Genomic DNA, 13782 nt, shown 5'->3' on the forward strand with positions numbered 1-13782 from the left:
CTATTAAGGAAAAGTTCAAGAGGCTATGGGAGAGTTGAGCAGAGGGATTTAACTTATATTGAGGATTTATAGAAGGCTGGCCTAAGGAAGGGATGCTGAAGGGATTGGCTAGGAAAAGGGTGGGAGGAAGAGAACAACAGAAAAGGGAAAATAGCTCATACAAATGCCCTAAAGCAGGAGGGAGTTTATACATTAGAGTAACTACAAGAAGGCCACTGCAGCCTGATAGTGGTGAGAAAGGGAGTGGTCTGTGGCTGAACAGGTGGGTAGAAGGCTGATCTTGCAGGACTTCGTGAGACACCTTAATGAGCTATGATTCATCAGAAGAGTAATGTGATCTAATTTGCATTATAAAACATTCACTCTAATTGCAGGATGAGTTGAGGGGGTGGTAAGCATGGAAGCAGAGAAACAGATAGAAAGCAATTGGAATAGTATAGGCAAAATATAATATGGCAGCTAAATTTATGGTGCTGATAGTGGAATTGTGAAGAATTGACCACTTCCGAGAAACATATATAGGATTAATTATTATTTACTAATTATTAAGATTAATAGAGTTTGGGGGTCAGGAGGAGTGGAAAGTCAAGGATGACTCCAAAGTTTCCAGGATAAATGACTAGATGGATAGAGGTGTCATTTAGTATGATAGGGAAAAACCAAAGAGAAAAATAACTGCAAGAGTGAGAACTAAATGCTTGCTTTTTAATATGTTTGAGATATTGTGAGATATTAAGAAATGTCAAGTAGCAATTGGGTCTGGGTTCAGTAAGTTACTCTGGACTGGAGATACCAATTTTGTAGTATCTTTGGTATTTACGGGCTTGGAAGAATACAAAATCTCCTAGGAGAGTATAGAGTGAAAAAAAAATCCTACAGTTGATCCCTAAAGGACTCCATCATTTAAGTTTGGGCCAAAGAAGGGAGAATCAGCAAAGGAGATTAAAAACTCACTTCTAGAAATGTAGATTAAAAACTGGAAGAATCTCCAGTAGTGGATTCCGGAAACTAAGTTTTTCAGATAGTCCATCTTTTCAGCATATCAGAGAGCCAGACATTGAGCCAGAAAAAGATCCTACAATTATCCTCCATAATCATCAAAGAAGAAAGTATACTAGAACGTAGAAGTTAAATTAGTAGTATTCAGATCAATCTGCTATCCAATTGGAGATATACAGAAGGAATTCAATCATCATCCAAGTGGACTGGTAACATCAGTGAAGATGGCAGAGTAGGGACCTCAAAGGCTTGTCCCTCCCCAGAAACACTAAATAATATGGCAAAAACTATGAGAATAAACTTTCTTGGAACTCTGAGAGATAGGCAAATGTTTACAGTAATTAATTGAACATTTAACCAGAAGAAAGGCCACTAGAACATAGTAAGAGAACTCGGTGGCATTTTAACTTTCCCTTACACCACCATCCCCCCACCAGCATGGTTGCAGTCTTCAAGATTGCAGCTAGGATCCCCAATATGAATACATGGTACTGGAGGGAGTAGAGAAAACTTTGTTCCCAAGGAATCACATTTGTTTTGACCTGTCTGTAGGTTCCTTGAAGAACTAACACAAGGAGCTTGCCTTTGTTTCACTTAACTTGGAACTCTCTCAGGGTGGAGAATGTTCCTCAAACATATTGACAGCCAAATGAATAAGCTGCTGCCACCTGGGAAAAAATCAACAGCTAAGGAACACTAGACATGACAAAAGCTGAGAAGAAAAAGCTGAGGAGTAAGACTCTTTGGGGAATGAAGGATTTGAAAAGCTCCTGAGTGTACCAGGTGTATGGGAGGAAGATAAATTCTCTACCCTCTAGGTCCTTCCAGCGGGTCTGTGAAATTAATTGACAGGAGACAGAATAACAGGAGAAAATCAAACAAAGCTTTATAACACGTATACATGAGAGAAACCCAGGAAAACTGAGCAACTTACCAAAATGGCTGAGGTTGCCACCTTAAATACTATTTTTAGCTAAAGACAAAGGAAGGTGTTGGGGATAGTGGTTTGGGACTTCAAAGGGGAGGAAGGCAATTTACATGGAGCTGGAAATGCAAGTGGGCCAACTATAGACAATGTGACCTGAGAGACACATTTTACGTTACATTACAGTTATCTTATGGTATTAGCTCCTTCCTGGAACAGGCCCTTCTATTTTAAATTTTTTTAGGCAGTTGCAGGGGTGGGGAGGTCAAAGTTTCTTTCAGAATCTTTTGTTCTCAAAAATAATCAAGGCAGGGGCTGGCCCTGTGGCATAGTGGTTAAGTTCACATGCTCCACTTTGGCAGCCTGGGGTTTGCAGGTTTGGATCCCAGGCACGGAGCTACACACTGCTTGTCAAGCCATGCTGTAGCAGCATCCCACATACAAAATTGAGGAAGGTTGGCACAGATGTTAGCTCAAGGACAATCTTCCTCACCAAAAAAATAAAAAATCAAGCCAAAGAGACACATTTTGGGGTGGCCAATTCTGATCCCCTACAGTTCCACCTTTGAAACTTTAAGAAGCTTCACAGTCTTTTGAAATTTTAAGAAGTTTGATGGTTCAGAAGCTGAGTTGGTAAATTGTTCCATCTCACTGAACATGTTTCTTAGTCCTCGTAATAGAACAATCCCATTAAATCCGTTTTAGAAGCCAGTGATGCAGGTGGGCTCCCAAAGTCAGGCCTGTATTGTGGAAGCAAGCAATCAGGGTTTTAGTGAGAAGCATTTCCACGAAACAAAAAGAAAAACAATGTTAATGGTTGCAGTGAATTATAAACCGGTTTCTGATCCCAGGGGACAGCCAGTCAAGACTTTTAGACGTCAGAGTTGAAGCATCTTTTGCAGCTTGAAATGTCTCTGGTGATGTCCTTGAGTATTCAGGTATTCTTTTAAGTGGCTTACACAGCAGCAGGCATGCTATCATGGTGATCTCTCTTAAGTTTATATTAAGTTATTCGGCTTCAGTTTGCAGGGCTTTAAGAACAAGGGTAGTTTCAGTTTTCAATGATTTCAAATAAAAATGATGGAAAATGTTAGTTTGGAGATTTGTGGCCAGATATTTCAGGACACTAGCAGAATTCAAGATCCAGCTTGGTTTATAGGTAGAAAACAAAAACCTCAAAGACAATTAATAGAGCTAGAATCTAATATTCACAAATGTGTACTATAGTTTTTTACTGAAATGTTATTTTTCTCTCTAAAATCACCCTCATTGTTACCAAAGATAGCCAAATTAAGGGGCTGTCCCCATGGCTGAGTGGTTAAGTTTGTGCGCTCCGCTGCAGGCGGCCCAGTGTTTCGTTAGTTCGAATCCTGGGCGTGGACATGGCACTGCTCGTCAGACCACGCTGAGGCAGTATCCCACATGCCACAACTAGAAGAACCCACAACGAAGAATACACAACTATGTACCGGGGGGCTTTGGGGAGAAAAAGGAAAAAAATAAAATCTTTAAAAAAAAAAAAAAAAAGATAGCCAAATTAAGACTACTTGATTTGTAAAGTAAATCTAGTTTCAATAAATTTGGCTCAATTATTTACCTAAGTACAGCAAGAATAGCAATTGATCATATAGGCTCTTTTAAACCCGCTTTGCAGGAACATTTTATAAGGAATATCAGATTGAATTTTATAGGCCTCTTGAGGCCAGGAAAACTAAGTCAAAGACTTTGTCATCAGACTTTGCCTGCAATAACTATAGCTTTGGGTGAACGTCTCTCTTCTTTTGAGGTTCCCCCCAAATATTTCAAGGTTCCAGGCACCTGCCAGAGGAGTGACCTTCTTTACTCACCTGAGGTTGCTGGAAACCCTGTAAACAAGGTAGCAGGCCAATATTTCCAAGAGGCTTTATTTCATAAAGTCCAATCTTCTTCCTCAAAAGCTGTCTGGCCATCTCTGAGTCTATGTATGTTTCTCTCAAATATGACATTCCAGTCAAAGCTCTGGTAATATAACCAATGTTTCCAATTGTGTCCTGTAATAAGGAGAACAGATTCATATCAAACTTATGCAAATAACTATATTGCCATGAAAATAAGAATATTCACTCACTAAGAGTTTTCAAATTATGGAGGGATCAGGTAGTGAGAAAAAGATAAATGTTCCAATTCTGTTTACAAACATATGATTTACCAAATTTCTATAGTTCATAGCTTAAGAGAAAAGAGAAAATGTTTTCCTTAATCTGAAAAAATAAAACATTGTTCAAAATCAGCGATATTTTAAATAAAAAGTCACACAAATTAAAATCATCCTCATCAGTTCATTCAGTCCCATGTAATCAACTTTTGATCTTGATCTTTTATTGGCAGTTTCATGAAGTCATCAGTTTCTCTGTTAGAGTTCTATAATTTTCTTTTACCCTGTCCAGTTTTATGATCTGAAAGTTTATCAGAAACATGTATTTTAGAGGAAGTGTCAGAATCTTTTCTGTGAATCTCTCTGAAATGAAACATATTTTCAAAAGCATCAGAGTAAAATAATAACTGTCTGTAAATGACAAAAGATTTGAAAATGACAATTGACAAGGAAACTTGGTTATTTCTGTGACATAAAACACTAAAATAATAACTAGAATTATGACCGACAACCAGGATAGATTTGAATTTCAAGAATGGTATATAATTTTTAAAACATTTATATCAATAACATTTACCCACATAATATCATAGGTCCCTTGGAAACAATGTTTAGCTATCCATTTAACCATGGTGACAGTTGAAGATTTTGAGACGAATGCAGAAGATCAAATAGCTATAAGGAAAACTTAACACCTGTGATTAAAGACCTGATAAAAACAATACAGGAAATTTATTTTGATAAAACATAAAATCCCTACCCTTCTGGTAGACTACTCAAAGAAAAACCCTTTCACAATCCCTTTATTCAGAGCAGACTAAAAGTTTAAGAAAAATTATCCTTTTAAGAGAGGGAAAAAGCCAAATTCTAATTTTTCACTAGCTTACTTTTGATATTAAAACTCATTTTCTTAATTAAATTCATTTTAATCTTAGCCAATTTGATCATGTACAAAACTTTTTTCAGAATTCCTCTTTCACATATCTTCTATAACTTTCTTTTTTTACATTCAGAATTTGTCCTATGCCTTTTTCCTTTTTTTCCTCCTGGTACTTTAGGACAAACTTATCCTTTTTAACCAAGCAAACAAAAGTATTTCCATTCTTTATACCTTCTTTACTGAAAACATACACCTTACTTTCCCTGAATACAAACATGTTTTCCTTAACTTTTAGTAGCTTTAATCACAATTAGAATTTTTAGCCCTTAGAAACCTTAATTTTTAAGTAAAAATTAACTAAGCAATTATAAACTGTCTTACATTAGCATTCTGTGGCTTGGCAAGTTATAAACACTTTTTGTAATTTCTAGAAACATTTACTTTTATAGTAGGATCTTTTAATAAAATTCAAGACGTGTTTACTAATATACCCAAACACTTTTTAGTTTCTCTGTAAGACAAAAGTAGGTAAACTTAGATATGTTTAGCAATTAGTGTTTTAGTATTTTATCTTATTTGGAAATGATCTAGATATTCAATGAGTTTTCCATCATTTAATTTAATTGAGCAAAACTTCAAAGTTTCAAGTCACTAAAGAGATTTTGGAAGCTATTAAAAACATGTCATAAAATATAATTATTGTTAAAAAGTTTAAACTTTTATCTCATTTGCACCAAAATTATTTGTTCCCAACAATTATGTTTAGATTACTCCTGAAAACTTCATGAGACATTAGACAAAATTAGCTATCATTCTAAGCTATTTTTGCTGACAAGTTTGTAAAAGGGATAACAAGAGATTATTTCACTAGTAAACCCAGACTGCATGTCTGCATCATATCTAATGCTGATGACTCTGAGGACATGTCTATTTTAATCAAATCTATACTTAAATAAGTTTTCATTCACCAAAGATTATTTCATATCACGTTAAGCTGAAAGACATTTGGGTTAGTTTCTATTATATTTAGAAATAATTTATGTAAGCGCTTACTTTAAGCCAGTTAAGCAGAGCTCTTAATTTTTGGCCATACCATCTGGAGGTGAAATATCACACATGCATAACATACATATAGACACACATGAACACACAGGTTGACACAGACAAAACTTATAGCTTCTGTTAAATTTTTTTTAAGAATACAAAACTCACTAGTTTATGAGAAACATTTGCATTTCAAAGAATGGCTCTCAGGTCCTAGGGAAGATGGGAGCAGAAAATCTTCATCATAAAGACACAGAGAAAGCAGTCAAGTTTTCTCCAAGATCAAGTTTCTGGGGCATATTTGCCTTATCAGTTTCTAATGTCTCAATATTTTGTCTCAGTCAATATCTAGGAGCATTTTGGGAGGAATAGGGGAGGCTTTTGGATTTGGCAAAGTACAGTGAACTTTGAATTGCATTCCGGAGCAATACCTCCTGCCTTGCAGACATTTGCAAGACATAGACGGTTGCTTCTAGTTCCCCAAAGAACTGGATTACAGTCTGAATGACAAAAAGAAATTGATGCACACTACAGCTAAATTTTTTCCAATTGCTTCTTTATATCAGGGAAATTTTTAACTTAAGAGGTAAATCAAAAGATTTTTGTGTTCTAAAACTTCAGGACAATGCATCACACCTTGAAAAGTCTGCACAAAGCATTTAACAAAGGCCCTTTTTTCTAAGTGTACATTTAACCCTAGACCAATTTACTTTGGGGGAGGGGAGAGATTTTATTATCTTTTTTATTAGCACTTGATATTAGCCTCTAGTTTTTATCTCATATGGTGTAGTTCAGGCAACCCTATTGACTTCCCTTTAGCATGTTTAATTAAGACTGTCTGAAGGGCAGGTTTATATGCTGTCTTACAATCAGGCATGCAAAAGGTTTCCTTTCCTCAGTGAGACACAATGTCTATCCCCACAATGCAATCCATAATACAATCAGAAAAAAAGAGATACAATCACTTCACATAAAGCCTATAACTATACCAGTTTTTCTACAAAATTTCATCTGAATTCCATCAACAATTATGCCTCTAATCATAGCTTTCATTAGGACTTTATCAATAGGTCTTTGTGTCATAATTTTGGATAGGGGAAGCATTCCCAGTCAGACATTTTAAAACACACTCAGGCAGAGATGATGTAACCTCTTTATATAAAATTAGCTCAAACATTCCAATCTTTATAATCTTAGCAACATTTGCGCTTTTACATTTTCTCAATTTAATTGTAACCTGACTCAAGGTCTTAAGGATAGTCTTTTTTATTTATTTTGCATTTCTTTTTTTAATTTGGCCTCTTCATATGCACCAATAAAACAATTATGATGAGAGCTTTCACAATTTTTTCCTCCCAATTTAAATGTTTCCCCAATTTAAATGATCATTGGTCTGGCTACATCGATGAGTAGGATCTTAATAGTGACTCATACCAATAAGCTTAACCATGGACACAAGAGGCATCCCCAAAAGAGATCAAGAAAGTTCACTCCCAAAAATAGTCTAAGAGAGCAAAGGCCATCATTGCACATCAAGCAACAAAGGTTGAGATGAGAAAGGCCCCTGATGAAAGCAATTGGCTCCCCTTATGACAAACTCCCCTGAGAGCTGACATAGCTGGACAAAGAGAGTGTGTCTCAGAACCCCAGTCTACTCAACTGGCTGATGAGATGTATGCCAGTGCATGCATCCTCCAGACGGCAGACACCAGAAAGGTCACAAAACCAAGCTCTCAAGACATAGAACAAGACAAAAGAAAAATACCTCATCTTATATGCATATTAACAGCTTTAGCTAAGCCTTTCATCTCTCACAGCCAGATTAATGCCTGAGAGGGAGGTGCCTCAGAATCGGGGAATGTATGTGGTTTTAAAGAGTATCTCATCATTGCAAGGACATTTTCTTGTGACTGACTTATCCTTTCACAGGAAACTTCTTGAGGTGGCAAGCACCCTAATGGCTCTTAACTGTTCGACCAGCACCCACCAAATTTACAGCCTCTTTGGCTTCCAAGATGCCCTTGGCAATAGCTTTCACCTCAGGCACATATTTCCGGACAACAGGCTTATAGACACCTGCATCTTGCCCTATGGTTTTTCCTTTTTATGACAAATGACCAAAAAATAGACAGACAAGGAGAAAGACTCTCTCTGGTAGGAAAAAGGTCAATATACCAAGGAGTACTCAACCCAAATCCTAGGGTCTCTGAGTCCAAGAACATGGTTTCACCAATATTTTCTCCTGCTAATCTAAATTTAGAAAAGGAAAAAAAACTCACCACTCTTGCTTCCTTTGGACCCTGCAAGCAGAGATCTGGGAGACTGATGTGGTAAGAACTCCTACTTCCTGCCAGCTCTTGTCAGGGGTCCAGGATCTCTCAGCTGCAGTGGTACAGGAGCCAACAGTGTCCAGCCAGTGGAATTTTATCCCATCCAAGTCGCCAAACTATAGGAGAAGAAGATAAATCCTTTACCCTCTAGGTCCTTCTGGCTGGCCTATGAAATAAATTGATAGGAGACAAAATAACAGGAGAAAATCAAATAGAGCTTTATAACATGGGGGAAACCCAGGAAAACTGAGCAACTCTCCAAAACAGCTGAGGTCATCACTTTAAATACTATTTTTAGCTAAAAACAAAGGAAGTTGTTGGGGGTAGTGGTTTGGGACCTCAAGGGGGAGGAAGGCAATTTACATGGAGATGGAAATGCAAATGGGCCAACTATAGATAATGTGACCTAAGAGATACATTTTACATTACATTACATTTGTCGATGAAAATAATCCATAACCAATCTATAAATGAAAATTTGGGTGAGTTTATTCTGAGCTTAAATCTGAGGATTATAACCCTGGAGAGTCTTTCCACAAAGGAACAGAGCACTCCAAAGAAGTGGGGGTATACAGGATGGTTATATACCCTCAAAGAGTAAGTTTCACATATGATTGAAATGTCCCTTTTACAATAGTCACGAGGCTGCTCTGTCAGCACAGCGATTGATGGAAACAGAAGATAGGCCTGCTGTCTCAGTGAACCCCGCAGGCTGGCAGGTCCGTTGCCTCGAGCTGGGCAGTCACAGATGAGCGCTACAATCAGTTCCCAGGCTAAAGAAAGATGCTTAATCTTTAAGGAGATGCCAACATTGGGAGGGGGAGGGAAGTTGCACCTTTATCTCAAAATGTCTAAGCAGATATACAATGCATGCTCAATGGCCACAGTCAGGCCCTTTTGGAAAAACAAAGTCAGGCCGAATTAGGTTTATACCAAATGGCTTCCTCATATACTCCAATATATCCTATTGCTTGCCATTTTTATTTGTCACATTACAGTTATTTTGTGGTATTAGCTCCTTCCTGGAACAGGCCCTTCTATTTTAAATTCTTTTATGCAGTTGCGGGGGAGGTCAAAGTTTCTTTCAGAGTCTTTTGTTCTTAAAAATAATCAAGCCAGGGGCTGGCCCAATGGCCGAGTGGTTGAATTCTCGCGCTCTGCTGCAGGCGGCCCAGTGTTTCCTTGGTTCGGATTCTGGGTGCGGACATGGCACTGCTCATCAAGCCACGCTGGGGCGGCGTTCCACATGCCACAACTAGAAGGACCCACAACAAAGAATATACAACTATGTACCGGGGGGCTTTGGGAAGAAAAAGAAAAAAATAAAATCTTTAAAAATAATAATAATAATAATAATCAAGCCAAAGAGACACATTCTGAGGTGGCCAATTCTGATCCCCCACATAGGTAATCTAGAAAGCCATGTGCATGCCCAGGGCAGCATGCATGCTCAGAAAAGACTAGAATAGACTGTAAGTTTTCACTTCTAGTCGATTGTTAGGCTCAGCATAAGCAGGAAGTGATGGCTAATTCAAAGTTGCAAATGGGCTGGCTAAGCATTGAGGAGTGGCCCAACACAGAACCAATCTGTAAAGACCTGGAAACAATTTCCTTTTTTTTTTCTTGGCTCCAGCATTTCCGGAAGTATCTATCAAACAACTAGCTGACTACTAAGCTAAAAAAGTAGAGACTTCAGACATCAACAAAGAATACATTTTTTGCAAAAATAGCTTAGAAAAGTCACTAAACAAACAACTACAATTCATGAACTAAGGAGAAGGGAGTAGGGGTCTGGGACTTCAAAGGGGAGAAAGACAATTCACAAGAAGATGGGAAAAGCCAATGTTTGGTAAACAAATGTTTGCCATGCCACACAGAAGCAATGGGACACAGACAAGAATGTGATCACCAGGCCCTGCCGAGCTCCCCGCCCTAGCTTACCACACTTACCCCTTATCCTTTGTAGTTATCTCTGGTTATAGATGTCTTTCTGAACCAGGCTCTCTATTTTAGACAGTTAAGGGAAGGTAAAAACAATTCTTCCTGAGTCTTTCGGGCCTTGATTGTCTTCAGCTCAAAACAGTGTGCATACCAAAGTGGCACATTCTGGGGGAATGTGTTCTGAATCCTATAGGGGAGCAGAATTTCTCACCCTTAAATACGCCTCTTTGACATAAGGATTATTTTAAAGAAATTGCAGACACAGGAGAAACTCTGAAAGCTGAGTAAAAATTACCCTTTTGTAAGAGACATTTACATTTATAAGGGAAATATCCATTTGTAAGGATGTCTCACTAGCTGGACCAGGAAGAGGGGGAGGGCCAAATCTCTAGAAATTCTTACAGAATGGAGAAAGCAGTGACTTAAATTTGCATAACAACCTTACCCTTGTTTTCTGTGCCTTTCCTAGTAACTGCTCATATCTGGCCCCCCACCCCCAACATCCTCTTTTGTCTTTAGCTGAAGACACTATTTAAGGTGATGGTTTCTGCCATTTCAGAGATACTCAGTTCCCCTGAGTCTCTCCCACGTATACATGTTATTGAACTTTTGTTTGTTTCTCTCCTGTTAGTCTGCTTTATGTCAATTTAATTATTAGGCCAGCCAAGGAATCTAGAAGGGGAGAAAGAAAACTTTTCCTCCCACAACCCCTTCTCTGTTTTTGTAAAACAATAAATATAATATATATTGAGACACACAAACACATATCATAGAAAAAAAGACTAAATGTACTCTATATTTTAATAGTGATTAGAAGTATAATGGTATGGATTTTGAAGTAAGACAAATCTTGGTCTGAGTAACCAGGTAAGTAAATTTGATGAATTACTTAACCCCTCTGAGTCGCAATTTTCTCAACTATAAATTAGTTTATAGTCTAACAACTGATAGGGTTGTGAGGATTAAATAAGATAGAGCTTGTTGTCTAGTGCTTGGCAAACTAAATGAAAGTCTGTTAGTCTTGTTCTGATTTGCTAAATAAGAAATCATTTTTCTGTCTTTTCCCCATTTTTCTCTGATGAGACTGCTTTATTTAATAACAAAGCTGACTGAAAAGAATAGTAAAAAACATTTCTTGGAATTATTGAGATTTTGTTTAAATGTTAAACAAGGCTCCATACAGATGGAACAGAGTCAAAACCCAAGTTCCACAGCCCCCTGTTCAGCAAAGGAAAGGCTCCCCACTAGAGAGCCTGTGGAGAAACCAGCCCCCCTGCATTGAGAAGCTGCCAGTCAGGAAGTACTCCAAGTGCGTTGCAAAGATAAGGCACAGATTTCACCTGGGACATTTACTTAAATGTTTGGTGTTGCACTGAGGGCCACTGATAGCTGGGCAGTTAACCTGTAAGTAAGCCAGATCTACTTTATTGTGGGCCGTCTTCTGTGCCTGCAGCCAACCAGCTTCAACAAGGTGTTGTAATGACGATGTGTCCACCTTTTTGGGGTAGGTTTCATTAACATTGCCATTTCCAGGATGTGATGTTTTGTACTCAAATTAGTTTATAGGCAGTTTGCTTTCAAGCTAATAACTTATGTTTTAAAATAAACAATCACCAAAAAGCCAAGTTTTACTTAATTGCATTCAAGCAGGACAAGAACATTATATTCAGAAAAAGCAAAGAGGCAAATACTATTTCAAAAATGTTGGTCAATATAATAGTGTCAATAAATCTTGCAAACTAAATGAACCCAGTGCATCTAGATGATAAAGATATTTAGGTTTAAAGGCATTAATTGTTTCAAACATTGCAAGCTTGTTGATGGCCAATTCTGTGTTCCATATTATTTGTATTTCCCGTAACACCTGGCAAAGTATTTTGCACAAGAAATACCGGGGGCCTGGTTGGTTTTGTTGACTAATACCCAATACACTTGAATTGACATTTCAGCAATGTTGCCTTGAAAATACAGGCTTGACTCCATAACCATAGAGAAAGCACTTGATGCATTTTATGAAGCAGCAGTGAGGTATCTTAATCATTATGGCAAAGGAGCAGGGAAAATTTGAAAACATATTTAGAAGTGCAAAAACCCTACAGCAAAACGACACTTTCCATTAGGTGGGCAGTCTATTCTTAACAAGATGTTCATCCCAGGCACAGGTTATGAGACCTGAAGGTAATCTCAGCACGTCCTCCTCCTCTATGATGCTTTAATTCAGGAGAACATTGATTACATATATGTATATAACATATATACATATATATAGTTTACTTAATTGTATTCAAGCAGTACAAGAACACTATATTCAGAAAAGCAGAAGGCCAATAGCATTTCAAAAATTTTAATATCTCTCTCCATGTATACATATATGTCAGTCTTTCTTTTTAATTTACTTAAAATTACATTTAAAATTTAATTTCTTTTAAAACTACACACACGTTTGTAAAAAATTTTACTAAATAACAAAGTGTGGTTATATCATGTTTTAAATTTTTTTGTAATAAGATATTTCAAATATACATAAAAGCAGACAGATAGTATCCCGATCTCCCACATACTCGTCACCAGCTCCACCATCAACCCACAGCTAAACCTGGCCCAGCCACACCCTTATCCACTCCTCCCACTCTTGTAGTATTTAGAAACCATTCCCAGACATGATATTATTTCATCCATTAATATTCCAGTAATTAGCCTAAAGGATAAGGACTCTTTTTTAATAACCATAATGCCATCATTACATCTGAGAAATGAACAATAATTACTTAATATAGTCAACTATCAATTATTTAAATTTCCAGTTGTCTCATAAACATTGTCATAAGTGGATTTATTGTTTTCAAGTATGTTCCTAAAGAGCACTACTGCCAGAAAAAAAATAAAGTATGTTCCTTTGAATCAGGATTCAAACAAGATCTGAATATTGCAATTGACTACTATACCTTCTAAGCCTCATTTAATTAGTAGATTCCTTCCCCATTTTTGTATGTGTGATCTATTTTTATTGAATAAATCATTTGCCCTTAGAATTCCCACCTTGATTTGCTGATTAGAACTCCAGGATATAGTTTAACTTGTTCCGCTTTCCCTGTATTTCCTGAAAATTAGTCATTGGATTAAAAGCCTCTATTAGAGTCAAGTTTTTTTGTTTTGGGGGTTTTTTTGGCGGGGGAAAGGGGAGTGCCAGGACTTTTTCCTAGCTGGCATTGTGCTGGATAACACCATTTTCAGTGCAGTCTTTTTTTTCTTTTTTCTGAGGAAGGTTCACCCTGAGCTAACGTCTGTGCCAACCTTCCTCTGTGTTATATGTGCACTGCTGTCACAGCATGGCTGCCAACAGGTGGTGTAGGTCTGCACCCAGGAACTGAACCCACACCACTGAAGCAGAACACGCCAAACTTGACCACTAGGCCATGGGGCCAGCCACTCAGTGCAGTCTTTTAAAAATGTCTTTTCCTTTTCCTCTTGCCTCATCCTCTCTTTGATTCACCTGCGCCACCTATCTACAAGTGACCCATACCAACAA

The 13782-nt window shown here is 37.6% G+C and overlaps 1 long non-coding RNA gene across 2 annotated transcripts; it reads right to left on the reverse strand.

Moving 5' to 3' along the window:
• Nucleotides 1-1861: 1861 nt before the first annotated feature.
• Nucleotides 1862-8524, reverse strand: LOC139045118 (uncharacterized). 2 transcript variants are annotated; one of them, XR_011502849.1, is made up of 3 exons: nucleotides 8262-8524; nucleotides 3772-3954; nucleotides 1862-2664 (listed from the first exon to the last, which is right to left on the reverse strand). It is a non-coding gene; the product is annotated as an uncharacterized lncRNA (long non-coding RNA). The 2 variants fall into 2 exon arrangements; XR_011502850.1 differs by lacking the exon at nucleotides 8262-8524 and adding an exon at nucleotides 6151-6336.
• Nucleotides 8525-13782: the final 5258 nt, after the last annotated feature.

Source organism: Equus asinus, chromosome 4 (assembly GCF_041296235.1).
Source record: "Equus asinus isolate D_3611 breed Donkey chromosome 4, EquAss-T2T_v2, whole genome shotgun sequence".
Classification (NCBI taxonomy): Eukaryota; Metazoa; Chordata; class Mammalia; order Perissodactyla; family Equidae; genus Equus; species Equus asinus.